At 40.5% G+C, this 17,062-nt stretch overlaps 1 protein-coding gene across 1 annotated transcript in view; it reads left to right on the forward strand.

Annotated features, from left to right (window-relative positions):
- The first annotated feature begins 4,371 nt into the window (after positions 1-4,371).
- Positions 4,372-17,062, forward strand: part of slc4a11 (solute carrier family 4 member 11) — a 300,006-nt gene continuing 287,315 nt past the window's right edge. Inside the window, exon 1 of the mRNA XM_062980865.1 lies at positions 4,372-4,481. The gene's annotated coding sequence lies outside the window, so the exon portion shown is untranslated. The remainder of the gene's footprint in view (positions 4,482-17,062) is intronic.

A 17,062-nucleotide genomic window follows, 5' to 3' on the forward strand; every position in this document is an offset into this window, starting at 1 on the left:
AGAACCAGATGTGTGACTGTTACACTTATCATCTTCGATTAGTTGAATGCTGGGAGGCACTAAGTCCAACGCCAGTTGCCTGTCACTCTCAAAGAGCACGTCGGCTGCACCAGCCTTTGCCTTTGTGACGTCTCCATTGTTCAGAAAGGCGATGGGGCCATGGCATGCTTTGTTGTTTTTTGGCAGGCGTCTGTCGTTTCTGCTGAGTTAATGGAGCTATTTTACATGGAGAACTTCTAGGGATTGTCAAAATTAGGCCAATTAAGAGGCGTCATGCCACTCATCCCCTTTGGCATGGTACAGACAGTGCCATTCCGCATCATTGAGGCCTGGATTGCTCCTTCTGAAGAAAACGAGGGAGGGAGGGAGGAAGCTGGCCTGGATCATAAATGCTCCACAACCCTCAATATTTTAGGATCATAGCAGCACAGAGTTGGAAGAGATACCAAAGGCCATCCAGTCCAACCCATTCTGCCAGGCAGGAAGACACAATCCAAACCCTCCTGACAGGTGGCCATTCAACCTTCTCTTGTCCATATCCTTCTTGAATAGTGTTGCCCAGGACCAGATACAGTGTGATTCCAGGTGAGATCTGACTATCATCATTATAGGTTATCACTTGTGGCTGCTTTCCAAGTGTAAGGTCTTGGCACTGGGTCCATTGGTGACAGTAGAGACCTATTCTGGATCTGCATGTGGTTTCGCAGTTAAGGACATTCGTTTCCAGGTGGAAGGCGGTTCCGACAAGGGTTGGCTTGATGCACCTTCTTTCTCTTGTTGCATTTCTCCTTTTCGCCCTCCATTCGTGCCTCTTCAAATTCCACAGCACTGTTGCTCACAGCTGACTCCCAGTTAGAGCACACAAGGGCCAGGACTTCCAAGTTCTTTCTTGATGTCCATGCCAGTTTTTAAGGTTGGCTTTAAGCCCATCTTTAAATCTCTTTTGCTATCCACCGGCATTCCGTTTTCTGTTCTTGAGTTGGGAGTATAGCTGAGAGGTGATCTTTGGATAATGTCACATTGCATCCAGCAAAATTGATGGCAGATGATCATTGCTTCAATGCTGGTGGTCTTGCTTCTCCTTGCCGTTTGTCCGCCTGTTTTCTTCTCCCCCAGAGATTTGCAGGATTTTTTTTGGACGTAACGTGGATGAAATCGTTCCAGAAGTTGAGAGTGACGTTTGTAGACAGTCCACATTTTGCAGGCATACAGCAGGGTTGGGAGGATAAGAGCTTTATAAACAAGCACCTTGGTCTCCCTACGGATGTCCTGATCTTCAAACACTCTCTGCTTCATTCAGAAAAACGCTGCACTCGCAGAGCTCAGGCAGTGCTGTATTTCAGTGTCAATGTGGACTGTTGTGGAGAAGAGGCTGCCAAGGTAACAGAAATGGTCAACATTTTCTAACGTTACACCATTAAGCTGTATTTCTGGCAGTGCATAAGGATTGGCTGGTGACTGTTCGAAGAGCACTTTGGTTTTCTCAATCATAGAATCATAGAATCTTAGAGTTGGAAGAGACCATCGAGTCCAACCCCATTCTGCTAAAAAGCGGGGAAATCTCATTCAAAGCACCCCCAACAGATGGCCATCCAGCCTCTGTTTAAAAGCCTCCAAAAAAGGAGCCTTCATCACATGCTGAGGCAGAGAGTTCCACTGCTGAACAGATCTCACAGTCAGTAAGTTCTTCCTAATGTTCAGGTGGAGTCTCCATTTTTTGCATTTGTCCCTCTTGAACTTCATTTTGTTACTTTTGGCCCATCTCTCTAATCTGTTAAGACCGTTTTGAATTCTGCTCCTATCTTCTTGAGTAGTAGCTATCCCTCCCAATTTGGTGTCATCTGCAAACTTAATGATCATGCCTTCTAACTCTTCATCTAAGTCATTAATAAAGATGTGGAACAGAACCGGGCCCAGGACAGAACCCTGCGGCACTTCAATGAGAGGCCAAGCTTTTCATATGCTTCTGCAAGGAGGCTGAACAAATCAGAAGAGAATGGTGCTATGGACTTCCCTCAGCCTTGATGCTCTACTGCTATCAATGCAGCCTAGAATCACATTGGCTTTTTTAGCTGCTGCATCATGCTGTTGACTAAGGTCCAGGTTGTGATCTACTAAGACTCCTAGGCCCCTTCTTCACAGTCCTTATATGCCACACCAGAGCATGGCTCCACTTTAAATCCGGTTTCTGCCTACTGCAGAATTCTGGGGTTTGTAGTCTGGTGAGGCCCAGGACCTGCCTGGCTGAGCTGTTTAAAGTGGATTCAAAGTGTATCCAAGCTCTAGTGTGATGAAGTCCAGATTATCTGCTGATCCCAGATTATACAGCAGTGGAGACATATGATCCAGTTCAAAGAAGATAACCTGGGATCAGATCCTGGGATATAAGGACAATGTAGAAGGAGCCTGAGATCCCTTTCACTTGGTCTGTTTTGCAGGCAGGTGTCCCCCATCCTGTATCTGTGCTTTTCATTTTTATTGTTCAAGTGTAGTATGTACATTTCTCTCTATTGGAATTTATTTTGCTAGTCTTGGGCCACCTCTCTAATCTGTCAAAGACATTTGGGATCCTGATCCTGTCCTGTGGGGTATTAACCATCCCTCCTCATTTGTTGTCATCTGTAAATGTGACAATGATCCCTTCTGTTTCATCTTCCAAGTCATTGATAAAGAGGTTGAATGGCCCTGAATGAACTGAACACTGGTCACTTCTCTCCAGGAGAATGAAAATAAGTCATTGATCAGAAACACATTTTGGGTTTGACCACTCAACCCAATCCCAGCTCACCTGACAGTAGCATTGTCTAGCTCCCATTTTACTAGCAACTTTGCAAGAACATAATAGGCAGCTTTGCCAAAATCTTTACTGAAATTTAGATATACTACATCCACAGCATTTCCTTCATCTGCCAATCTTGTAAGGGTATCCAAAAAAAGAGAGATAAAGTTAGTCTGATTCCCACTTTAACTGCCATGGCTCAATGCTTTGGAACCCTGGGATGATGATGATAATAATAATAATAATAATAATAATAATAATAATAATAAGCAAGCCATCAGAACAAATGCAACTAAGGCCAAGATCGAAAAATCAGCTGATGACCCAAAATGCAGACTGTGCAAGGAAGTGGACGAAACCATTGATCATCTCCTCAGCTGCTGTAAGAAAATCGCACAGACAGACTACAAACAGAGGCACAACTATGTGGCCCAAATGATTCATTGGAACTTATGCCTCAAGTACCACTTCCCAGCAGTAAAGAACTGGTGGGATCACAAACCTGCAAAAGTCTTGGAAAATGAACACACAAAGATACTGTGGGACTTCCGAATCCAGACTGACAAAGTTCTGGAACACAACACACCAGACATCACAGTTGTGGAAAGGAAAAAGGTTTGGATCATTGATGTCGCCATCCCAGGTGACAGTCGCATTGATGAAAAACAACAGGAAAAACTCAGCCGCTCTCAGGACCTCAAGATTGAACTTCAAAGACTCTGGCAGAAACCAATGCAGGTGGTCCCAGTGGTGATGGGCACACTGGGTGCCATGCCAAAAGATCTCAGCCAGCATTTGGAAACAATAAACAGTGACAACATTACGATCTGCCAACTGCAAAAGGCCACCCGACTGGGATTCTGCGCGCATCATCCGAAAATACATCACAGTCCTAGACACTTGGGAAGTGTTTGACTTGTGATTTTGTGATACAAAATCCAGCATATCTATCTTGTGTGCTGTGTCATAATAATAATAATAATAATAATAATAATAATAATAATAATAACAACAACAACTTTATTTTTATACCCTGCCTCCATCTCCCCAAAGGGACTCCGGACGGCTTACATGTGACCCAGCCCAGGTGGTACAGACAATATAAAAACACAACAATAAAAACAAATCAGTAAGACATATTAAAATCAAAATTACAATAAAACATCATTAAATAAAAACCTGGGTAGGGTTCTAAAAGTGAACTGGGCCAGTTCATCTGTCAAGCTTGTAATTCTATCCAAATAGAGAGATAAGATTAGTCTGGTCCCCACTTTAACTGCCATGGCTCAAGGCTGTGGAACCCTGGGATCTGTAGTTTACATGTTCTTTATCCTCCTCTGCCAAAGAGTTCTGGTGCCTCACCAAACTACAAATTCCAGGATTCCAAAGCATGGAGGTATGGCAGTTTAAGTGGTGCCAAACTGCATTCATTCCACAGTGCAGATGTACACCAGTTTCTATTTCTTCTTGCATTGAGCCCGGTTCTAATTCTGTGTCAGCCACATGCATTTCTAACAACTCTTAGAAGTAACAGGATTCTCCTTTAACACCTAAAAGTTGCATTCCTCTCTCAGGTGAGCAATCTAGCCCTGCTGATGCACTCACCTGTGTCTTCACACAGAACCACTAGTGTTTGGAAACACCTTCTTACACTCTTAGGAATTTGTGTGATTGTTGCGAGGCATCTCCTGTTGTCCAGCCTGTGAGTATAAATCTCCTTATGAACAGTTTTGGAAAGAAAGCAGTCTTGGAAGGGGAAGGAGGGCTCTTTGGGAAGAAAAATTGAATTTGCTTTTGCAGTGTGGATTGTTTGGCTCTTTCTCCTTTGTGTGTGTTCAAGTCGTTTCCACTTCTTGCGATCCTAAAGACTTTTCTTGGCTGTTTGGTTGTGCATTTAAGTAAATGAGATCTAATTTGCCAAATAGTCACTGTTGAATGTTTTTAGGTTGAATGTTTTTATATTGTGGAATGATATTTTAAATTGTAAGTCGCTCGGAGCACTCTGGTGGAGAGCGACTAATTAAGAAATAAAGTGAAGTGAAGTGAAGATTTGTTCTGAAAAGTTTTGGCGTTGGCTGGCTCTGAGGCTGAGAGAGTGTGACTTGCTCCAGATCAATCAATAGGTTTTTATGGCTAAGCAATGTGCTGGCTCTCTCTCTCTAAAAACAAATGGTTGTTATGATGTGTTATACAATTATCCAAAATTGTTTTGGATCCCCATCCCCGAGTTTTGGAGTACAGTAGAGTCTCACTTATACAACATAAATGGGCTGGCAGAACATTGGATAAACGAAAATGTTGGATAATAAGGAAAAAACTATTAAACATCAAATTATGTTATGATTTTACAAATTAAGAACCAAAACATCACGTTTTACAACAACTCGACAGAATGAGCAGTTCAATACACAATAACGTTATGCAGTAATTACTCTATTTACAAATTTAGCACCAAAACATCGCAATGTATTGAAAACATTGACTGCAAAAACACAGACTATTAAAAGGTGGACTGCGTTGGATAATACAGAACGTTGGATAAGTGAGACTCTACTGTACTTATATTTGCACCAGGGTCTATCTATGCTTTAATGCAAGAAAGGAGTGCGCAACTGCGCATGGTGTGCCTAAAAACTCCAAACTCTGATCTCATGAATGTCTACCAATGTATGTCCCATAGACTTCAGTAAGATTGACTCTGAACAAACTATATAACAAAAGTCTGTGGTTTTTGTATTACTTTTAAATTGACATTTTAAAGATATGGATGATTTTAATATGTATATTTAACCTGTGTTTTTAATCTATATATACTCGGGTGAGGGTCCTGGTTGGCTTATATTTGGGTCAGCTTATACTCGAGAATATATGGTATATTTATTATTTTTCTCTATTATTATTGGTATTACTACATTTATTTTTTTTCTCTATTATTGTTGCAACTATTACATTTATTTTACTCTATTTTTATTATTATTATTAATATGTTTATTATTTCACTCTGATCTTATTATTATTATTGCATTTATTATTTTACTCTATTTATTATTATTACATGTATTATTTTACCTTATTATTATTATTACTATTACATGTATTATTTTACTCTATTATTATTAAAAGGATACGTAAGCACATTGACATTGAAGAAGATGAGAATAATGGTTTGATCCGAGTTGGACAGTCTTATCTTAAATTTGAGCTTTATGTAAATATTCAAAAACATTTAACCTACTGATGCCTCAATTAATGCAATTTTATTGGTATCTATTTTTATTTCTGAAATTTACCACCTTCGGCTTATACTGGAGTCAATGTTTTCCCCGTTTTTTGTGGTAAAATTAGATGCCTCGGCTTATATTCGGGTTGGCTTATACTCGAGTATATATGGTATGTGTTTTGAATGCTTTTTGTGTGCTTTTAGATATTCATTGTATTTTAATTCTATGTTGTAACCTGTCTCAAGGCTTCGGAGAAAGGCGAGTCATAATAATTGTAATAATAATAATAATAATAATAATAATAATAATAATAATTATCCCAAGTGTTTGCTGGCGGAATGTGTGCATATAAATGCTCACAACAACCCAATATCTTACCTATCTAATCTATCTATCTCCCCAAAAGCCCTGTAATATAGACTGAAGTGAGAAGGTACATTTTAAAATCCATTTCTGGATTCAACCCCAGAAGCCATAGCTTGCATCCTCATAATTTATAGTTACCGTTGCTTTCTGTTAAGGTTTATTAGCACCACAAACTGGGCGAGAAAAATTGGTTCTTGCAAGATGTTCATTTTTGCCCACTGAGCAATAATAACCTGCCTCTTTCTGTATTGTGGGAGAAATTTAATAAATGGTATTAAATGAATAACTTTTGCCACCTCAGCAGGGGCGGATAGGAGACGCACAATAAAAGGTGGGGGGGAAATGAACTAAATCGCCCAATATGTGGAAAATTCAATTAATTATTTGAAAAAACAGAGAGCCCTTTGCATACAATGGGCAGCTTTCCAGATTTCTAGATGAAAATGCTGCATGCAATTATTCAATTTGTCATAAGTACCGGATGGTTAGTGTTGGCAAACATTTCAGGGTTGGGTTTTCTTTGGAGGAAAAGCAACCCAGAGCCTTGAAGCATCTCAAAGACTCATTTATTTTCCCCTAAATTTTCATGGAGGCTTTTTATATGTAAGAGAACAACACCTGGGAGTATTTTAATAAATCAAACGCAGAAATAATCCTTAGAACATTCTCTTTAATGACCACTATTCGCTTTTCCACATCATCACCAGACAATTGGATACATTTCTGCCAACAATGAACAAGTTTTCTGAAGCCGTCACGGAAGAAGTCGACACTCTGTTTCCGCAACCGGTGTCTCACAGAACCCATCGTGCACAGATCTTCCGAGAGCCAAGCAAAGCAATAATGTGACTCACACATTCTTGTGAAATGCCGATTATGCTTGAAATTTCTGAGTGATACGACAATAGACCTGAATCAATTTGTCAACCTTTTGCTTGTGAAACTCGGTAGTTGCTGTCACAGGACATCCAATTCTTTGTTTGTCACACAAGTCAGATGTTCCCACCTCAACATCTTGAAACTTACTCGCCCAACGACGCACAGGACTCACATCAACACAATCACCACAAACAGCTTGCTAGTTGTTGGAATGGTCCAGCATTTCTGTGTTCTCAAATAATATCCTGTGTCCAGGCTCGTTCATCAAATGCTCTGCTATGGCTGATTTCTCTGGTTGAATTAGTCTGCAGTGCCTTTCATGTTCTTTGATTCTTGTTTGGGCAATGCTGCGTTTGGTAGTCCCTCTGTAGACTTGTCCACAGCTGCATGGTATCCAGTAGACTCCTACAGAGGAGAGAGGATCCCTCTTGTCCTTCGCTGACCGTAGCATTGGTTGGATTTTCTTTGTGGGTCTGTAGATAGTTTGTAGGTTGTGCTTCTTCATCAGCTTGACTATGCGGTCAGTGGTTCCCTTGATGTATGGTAAGAATACCTTTCCTCTGGGTGGATCTTTGTCTTGACTCTCATGGCTTGTTCTTGGCCTTGCAGCTCTTCTGATGTCTGTGGTGGAGTCTCCATTGGCCTGTAGAGCCCAGTTTAGGTGGTTGAGTTCACCTTGGAGGAGGTGAGGTTCGCAGATTCTTTGTGCACGGTCTGTCAGGGCTTTGATTGTGCTCCTTTTTTGACTTGGGTGATGGTTGGAGTTTTTATGAAGGTATCTATCTGTTTGTGTAGGTTTTCTGTAAACTGTGTGGCCCAATTGTTGATTGAGTTTGCGGATGACCAGAACATCTAGAAATGGCAGTTTTCCTTCCTTTTCTTTTTCCATGGTGAATTGGATGTTTGGGTGGATGCCCAGTGACAAAGGACGCTTGCCACACCCTGGACTCTCCACAGATATATATTCTTTCCTTTCCTTACTTAGTTTATCCATACCTCACAACCTCTGAGGATGCCTGCCATAGATGTGGGCGAAACGTCAGGAGAGAATACTTCTGGAACATGGCCACACAGCCCGAAAGACATACCACAACCCTATGATCCCGGCCATGAAAGCCTTCAACAACACAACACAACTATTTGATGCTAAGGCTTCCTGCCAAATGGAATAGTAGAGGAGAGTCTACAGAACAAGCCAGGACCTGCCACAGACCAGGACCACCATCTGTTGAGGAGTTACGAAGGTGGAGGCATTACTTTTCATTCAACCCTCGTATTTTGTGCATTGGCCTACCTTTGTTCCTAACAGTTCGGAGAGAAAACCAGGGATATCAGTCTAACAACTGAGAAACCTAAATTGCCTTGTATGAATACTAGTGGATGTTTATCACTAAGGAGAAGGTTGATTCAAGTGAGTTTTTAACTCTTCTTGGGAAGGTCATACTTTACAAAAAAGTTATGATTATTCTAAATCCTGTAAAGGCCAGTTCATCTCCAAAAAAAGTCACAGTTCCAAATGGTTTTGGAGATTCAGGTTTGTCAAATGGTTATGTCGCTAAAAAGTCATGCTTTTCCAAATGTATGTGTGCATGAAAACCATCTCTTATGGTTCTTCCTTTTGCAAGAATAAAGTTAGCTGCCTGGGATAATTGGGTGCCAGAAAGAAACCCCTTTGGCTACTGTTTTGAATTAACATCCACCCCAAAAGTTATGCAAGCACGGTTTGAAAAGCCGCGTTTGATCTTGAGCATGTTTTACAAAGTGAATATTACAAGTTCTGTAAACACTTTGGGTTTTAATATGTGCTTAATGGAAGAAATGGGGCCGTGGGTGAAAAAAGTGAATTTCTCGCCGGGGCTGTGCTTGAAAACATGACACTCACTCCTATATATAAAGTTCTTAAGTGACAAGAAAATGAGCGACGGAGGCCTACCGCTGTCTGGATATAAATTAAGACGTCTCCGGTGACTCGTGTCTAGCCTGGTGTCATCAGTACTACCTCGTTGCTCTTAGTTGTAATGAATATTCCCTGAGCAACCGCTTTGCAAACTGAGATCGGTGGATGATGATGTCTCTTTGGTGGCTATTTTTCCTTTTTATTTTTTTGCTTAAAATGATAGTTTTTCCTCTATGTGTTGGAACCATAGTCCCTATCATCACCAGATATGATATGATGGGGATGATGGGAATTATAGTCACTGGAAAAAAATATTTGGTTAGGATATTGATGGGAAAAGGTGCAATAAAATGGAATAAAATTGAATTATCTATAGGACCAAGAACAATTAGAAAACATGTTCAATACAAAAGGCAAGAATTCCTGATTACTAATTTTCTATATGCATAATACTGTATATACTTGAGTATAAGCCTAGTTTTTCAGCCCTTTTTTTAAGACTGAAAAAGCCCCTCGGCTTATGCTCGGGTGAGGATCCTGGTTGGCTTATATTTGGGTCAGCTTATACTCGAGAATATATGGTACATTTATTATTTTTCTCTATTATTATTGGTATTATTACATTTATTATTTTTCTCTATTATTGTTGCTACTATTACATTTATTTTACTCTATTATTATTATTATTATTATTATTATTAATACATTTATTATTTCACTCTGATATTATTATTATTATTATTATTATTATTATTGTTGTTGTTGTTATTGTTATTGTTGCATTGATTATTTACTCTATTATTACTTGTATTATTTTCCTGTATTTATTATTATTACTATTATTACATGTATTATTTTACTCTATTATTATTAAAAGGATACATAAACACATTTACATTGAATAATGATTGGGTCAGATTTGGACAGTCTTATCTTAAATTACAGTTTAATGTAAATATTCCAAAACATTTAACCTACTGATGCCTCAATTAATGTAATTTTATTGGTATCTATTTTTATTTCTGAAATTTACCACCTTCGACTTATACTGGAGTCAATGTTTTCCCAGGTTTTTTGTGGTAAAATTAGGTGCCTCGGCTTATATTCGGGTCAGCTTATACTCGAGTATATACGGTATTTTACTTAATGTGTTGTCGGACGCTTTCATGGCTGGAATCACAGGGTTGTTGTGTGTTTTCTGGGCTGTATGGCCATGTTCCAGAATACTTCTGGAACATGGCCATACAGCCCAGAAAACACACAACTATCCCATATTTTTCTTACTTTACTTACTTAGACTATCCTTCGTTGCCCCAGTATGATGGCCTTTACAAGTGCAGTGTCTTGGTGGTGGATTCGTAAGTGATTGTGAAGCCAAATTCTTGACCTACATGTTCTTCCATGGTGAGGACATCGATTTCCAGGTAAAAGGCAGTCCCAGTCCGGGTTGGCTTGACGCACCTTCCTCTTGGCATATTTCTCCTTTTCACCCTCCATTCGTGCCTCTTCGAATTCCACAACACTGCTGGTCACAGCTGACCTCCAGTTAGAGCGCTCAAGGGTCAGGGCTTCCCAGTTCTCAGTGTCTGTGCCACAGTTTTTAAGGTTGGCTTTAAGCCCATCTTTCAGTCTCTTTTCCTATCCACCAACATTCTTGAGTTGGGAGTATAGTAACTGCTCTGGGAGACAATGATTGGGCATTCGGACAACGTGGCCAGTCCAGCAGAGTTGATGGCATAGGAGGATTACTTCAATGCTGGTGGTCTTTGCTTTTTCTTCCAGCATGCTGACATTTGCCTGTCTTCCCAAGAGATTTGCAGGATTTTTTTGGAGGCAACACTGATGGAATCATTCCAGAAGTTGAGAGTGAAATTTGTAGATGGTCCACGTTTCTCAGGCATATAACAGTGTTGGGACAACAATAGCTTTATAAACAAGCACCTTGGTATCTCTATGGATGTCTTGATCCTCAAACACTCTCTGCTTCTTTCGGAAGAATGCTGCGCTCGCAGAGTTCAAGCGGTGTTGTATTTCAGTGTCAATCATGACTTTTGTGGAGAGGTGGCTGCCAAGGGAGCGGAAATGGTCAACATTTTCTAATGTTACACCATTAAGTCATATTTCTGGCATTGCAGAGGGATTGGCTGGTGCCTGCTGATAGAGCATTTTGGTTTTCTCGATGTTCAATGAGAGGCCAAGCTTTTTGTAAGCTCTGCAAAGAGGCCTGACCAAAGTAGAAGAGAATGGTACTATGGATTTCCCTCAACCTTAACCCTTTACTGCTATTCATGCAGCCTAGAATCTCATTGACTTTTTAAGCTGCTAGATTACACTTCATTCGGAAGAATGCTGCGCTCGCAGAGCTCAGGCAGTGTTGTATTTCAGTGTCAATGTTGACTTTTGTGGAGAGGTGGCTGCCAAGGGAGCGGAAATGGTCAACATTTTCTAATGTTACACCATTAAGTCATATTTCTGGCATTGCAGAGGGATTGGCTGGTGCCTGCTGATAGAGCATTTTGGTTTTCTCGATGTTCAATGAGAGGCCAAGCTTTTTGTAAGCTCTGCAAAGAGGCCTGACCAAAGTAGAAGAGAATGGTACTATGGATTTCCCTCAACCTTAACCCTTTACTGCTATTCATGCAGCCTAGAATCTCATTGACTTTTTAAGCTGCTAGATTACACTTCATTCGGAAGAATGCTGCGCTCGCAGAGCTCAGGCAGTGTTGTATTTCAGTGTCAATGTTGACTTTTGTGGAGAGGTGGCTGCCAAGGGAGCGGAAATGGTCAACATTTTCTAATGTAACACCATTAAGTCATATTTCTGGCATTGCAGAGGGATTGGCTGGTGCCTGCTGATAGAGCATTTTGGTTTTCCTGATGTTCAATGAGAGGCCAAGCTTTTTGTAAGCTTCTGCAAGGAGGCCTGACCAAAGTAGAAGAGAATGGTACTATGGATTTTCCTCAACCTTAACCCTATACTGCTATTGATGTAGCCTAGAATCTCATTGGCTTTTTTAGCTGCTAGATTACACTTCATTCGGACGAATGCTGCGCTTGCAGAGCTCAGGCGGTGTTGTATTTCAGTGTCAACCTTGACTTTTGTAGAGAGGTGGCTGCCAAGGTAGCAGAAATGGTCAACATTTGCTAACATTACACCATTAAGCTATATTTTTCTCAGTACATAGGGATTGGCTGGTGCCTGCTAGAAGAACACTTGGTTTTCTTGGTTCAGTGAGAGGCCGAGCTTCTCGTATGATTCTGCGAAGGTGTTTAGAGTAGCTTGTAGGTCTTCTGAATGCACACAGCCTACGTTATCATTGGCATATTGAAGTTCTATAATAGATGTTGTTTTGACCATGGATTTTGCTTCCAGTTTTTTGAGGTTAAATATCTTACCATCTGTCCGACAGATGATTTCCACTCTGGTGGGAAGCTTCCCATTAACAAGATGAAGTATCATAGCGACGAAGATGGAAAATAAGGTTGGGGCAATAACACATCCCTGAAGGCATACTGTTTGCTGAATGCTGGGCTTTGAATATAACATTATTGCAAAATGTGACCATTGCATAAAGTATGTTTGCTCTCTCTCTATATAATGTTTTCACAGCTTAAGAACCCCAAAGTTTGCATTATTACCGCACAATAAGCCTATTTGCTGAAACTTGCGTTGACCTTTGATTCAAGTAAATACATTGACAGTCAGATTTATATTTGATTAATGGTTCTGCTCTTTAAAAGTTATGTCTTCTGTCTGAAGAGAGAAGTGGACCTTTTGTATGATACTCAACAAATTTCTAACCTCCCGGGTTTTTGCTGAAGTTGGTGTGGCTATATACAACATGAGCATATTTTAAAATCCAAAATACTCCAAAATGCAAAATTATCCATTTTGCTGGCTGAAATAGTGACACCTTTGCTTTCTAGTGGTTTTAATGTATGTAAACTTTGCTTCATGCACAAAAATATTTAAAATTATTGCATTTAAAATCACTTCAAAGCTATGTATGTAAGGCATATTTGAAACATAAATGAATTTTGGGTCCCATCTCCAAGATGATATAATGTGTAGACATGCAATACTAAAAAATCTGGAGAAAAATAAAATCCCAAATATGACTCTGTTTAAAAGCAGAAAAGACTAAACACCTTGTGAAACTGGATTTGCATTTATGTTCATGTGGTATTATGTCCTAATTGCTGTATGTTTTTAACTTGTATGTTTTCTATTGTATTGGAAACCACCTTGAGTCCCTTGAGGAGATAGGGCGGTACATAAATAAAGTTGTTGTTGTTGTTGTTGTTATTAACTGCAACTCCCATTATTCCTTAGCATTTAGCCATGGTGGTTAAAGTGTTATTAAACCACATTAATTCTACAGTGTAGATACAACCCAAATCAAATCATGACAACCATGACAGTGTAGATACGCCCCAAATCAAACCATGACAACACACCATAAATTGACGAATTGATTATTTATTCTCATCTCCCCGAATGACCACCAACTAGACCCAAACGAAAAATACCCTAAGCCTGTGCCTTGGTTGAATGTAGTTGCATTCGAAAATGGAACTTCTCCAAAGTTTGTGAAGGATCTGTTTCAAGAGTCATTGTGGATCTCCTCCTCTGGATGGCCATCTGTCGGGAGTGTTTGAATTGTGTCTTTTTGCCTAGCAGGGAGGTTGGACTGGATGACCTCTCCCAACTCTGTGATTCTATGATCAAGAAGGAAGTGGTCAGTTGTCAGCAGCAGCCACAGCTTCTAATGTTTCCAAGTGCGGAACAGCGTGGATATTAATCATGCGGTGGAAATATTACTAAGTACCATCCAAATACAAGAACTAACCCATCTGCTGACCTTTTAATCATTTTTAAAAAATTCCCAGGGATTGCTAATAGCCAGGTGCAGAACCCATGAGCTTGGCTATTAATCACCATTATATAGACGGCTCCTTTTGCTTGCATTTCATTGCCTTTTCAAGCATTCAGCAGCGCATCACCAGCCGGCTGACCAGTGCGGAGCAGAGCAGACCTTGGGTATGCCTCTTCCATTATTATTATTTTTAAGTGGCATTGGAAGCGGGGTGGAATGATTAATGCAACCAATTACCACCTCATTGACTTAATAGGAGAATTAAATTAAAGTTCTCCATGGAGAGATAGTCACAGTCTCCAAGTTTATTTTACCAGGAGTGGTAGTGTGAGAATGTGCTTTGCCAGTTGGCATGACTTGTAGCAGGAGTCTCCGAACTGAAGATCATGGGCTGGATCCGGCCTGCCAAGGTCTTTTGACCCGATCCGGCCCGTGCCACACTTGCAAAGGAAGGGAGGAAAACTGTTCCGGTCCAGCTTCCCTGTCCGAATGTATCTCCTCCTATGAACTATCTCGGAGGTTAAAATCTTCTGGGGAGGCCCTGCTCTCGGTCCCACCTGCGTCGCAAGTGCGGTTGTTGGGGATGACACACAGTGTTGCACCTCAGGCTAGTTTCACCTTGCTTAATACACCAGGCTGCACACAGGTTGAAGTCTTTTGTAGTTTATTAGAAAATAGAGACTAAACAGTTCTTAAAAAGCAAAGGTAAAGTTCCAAAACAAGGCTTCAAAGAATAATCCAAGAAATCACAAGGAATCAACAAGGTTCCATTAATGCATGACAAAGTCCCATGAACATGAACACACAAAGGCTGCAAGATAATCCAGGAAAATGAGAGCTTGCTTCTTGGCTTGAGCGAGAAGTTGCTTTGACAAAGGTTTGTCTCCCAACATACTGTTTTAATACCCTTTGCATAGCATGAATGCATTTCTTTGGTCTCTGACCTCCTTCTTGTTTGCTATTCTAACACTCCTGCGAACCCTGAATTCCAAACGGCCAGCTTGATCTAAAGGCTCAGTTTCATCAAGGCCAGACAGCTCGTTAGCATCAATCTGCTGGCGGCTATCAGACTGAGAACTATCCTCCTTTTCTGAGTCACTTTGCACCTGGCTAGTTTCAGTATCATCAACACCATTCCCTGCTGTGGGAAAGACTCCCTGTTCCTCATCTTCTACAACAGGGACACTCTGAACCTGAATCCCATAATCCCCATCAGAGTCACTCTGAGGTTCCAGCTGAGTCCCAACACACAGGGCCTTCTCGGTGGTGGCTCCTCAGCTCTGAGACTTTCTTCCCAGTGAAATTAGATCAGCGCCTTCCCCCGTGGCCTTTTGAAAGAAAACTAAGACATGGTTGTAGGGCCAGGCGTTTGGCCAACAAGGCAGTGCAAAGACTTACAAAGAAACATGTGCAGTGACGATTGGAATGGCCATGCTGTACAATTTCTGGATCATGTGATTTTAATATTTATATAAGGATGCTTTTAATGCTTTCTCTGAGTGTTACATGTTGTATATGCCTATGCTTACATTGTTTTAATGGTTTTAATTTATGGTTATATGTCTGTGTCTAGCTATAGTGATTTTTTAAATTATATAGTATACTAGCTGTGCCCGGCCACGCGTTGCTGTGGCGAAGTCTGGTGGTATGGGAAATAAAGTATTGAGGAATTGGTGGTAGTTAAGGTCAAGGGTAAAGGTTTTCCCCAGACATTAAGTACAGTCGTGTCTGACTCTGGAGGTTGGTGCTCATCTCCATTTCTAAGCCGAAGAGCCGGCGTTGTCCGTAGACTCCTCCAAGGTCATGTGGGATGACTGCATGGAGCGGCGTTACCTTCCCGCCGGAGCAGTACCTATTGATGCACTCACATTTGCATGTTTTTGAACTTCTGGGTTGGCAGAAGCTGGGGCTAACAGTGGGGGCTCTCTCCGCTCCCCCAATTCAAACCTGTGGCCTTTCGGTCCAGAAGTTCAGCAGCTCAGCGCTTTAACACGCTGCGCCATCAGGGGATATTATTTCCTAAAGGTTGTGAATATACAATATTTCTGATTGGTTTTTTTTGTTTGTTGGAGGCAAGTATGAATGCTGCAATTAGGAAAAATGATTAGGATGCAATGGCCTTGCAGCTTTAAAGCCTGGCTGTTTCCTCCCTGAGTGAATTTTTTGTTGGGAGGTGTTAGCTGGCCCTGATTGTTTCGTGTCTGGAATTCCCTTGTTTTCAGAGTGGTGTTGTTTGCGATATTTTATGTGCTTCTACTGTCTGTGGCCCTGAGAAAACAGAGGATTTTCCAGACTTTGATGATAGGAATACTTTGTTGGGAGGTGTTAGCTGGCCCTGATTGTTTCCTGTGTGGAATTCCCGTTTATTTACTGTCCTGGTTTTAGAGATTATATTGTTCTGCATTATTCTATCCCAGTAATTATTTCATATTAAAGAAGAATCTCACTTATCCAACATTCGCTTATACAATGTTCTGGATTATCCAACGCAGTCTGCCTTTTCATAATCAATGTTTTTGTAGTCAGTGTTTTAAATTCATTGTGATATTTTAGTGGTAAATTTGTAAATACAGTACAGTAGAGTCTCACTTATCCAACATAAACGGGCCGGCAGAACGTTGGATAAGCGAATATGTTGGATAATGAGGAATTAAGGATAACCCTATTAAACATCAAATTAAGTTATGATTTTACAAATTAAGCACCAAAACATCATGTTAGACAACAAATTTGTCAGAAAAAGTAGTTCAGTACACAGTAATGCTATATAGTAATTACTGTATTTATGAATTTAGCACCAAAATATCACGATATATTGAAAGCATTGACTACAAAAATGCATTGGATAATCCAGAACGTTGGATAAGCGAGTGTTGGATAAGTGAGACTCTACTGTAAATACTACATAGCATTACTGCGCATGGAACTACTTTTTCTGTCAAATTTGTTGTATAATATGATGTTTTGGTGCTTAATTTGTATAACGATGACCTAATTTGATGTTTAATTGGCTTTTCCTGAATCCCTTCTTATTATCCAACAT

Source organism: Anolis carolinensis, chromosome 5 (genome assembly GCF_035594765.1).
Source record: "Anolis carolinensis isolate JA03-04 chromosome 5, rAnoCar3.1.pri, whole genome shotgun sequence".
In the NCBI taxonomy this organism is placed as follows: Eukaryota; Metazoa; Chordata; class Lepidosauria; order Squamata; family Dactyloidae; genus Anolis; species Anolis carolinensis.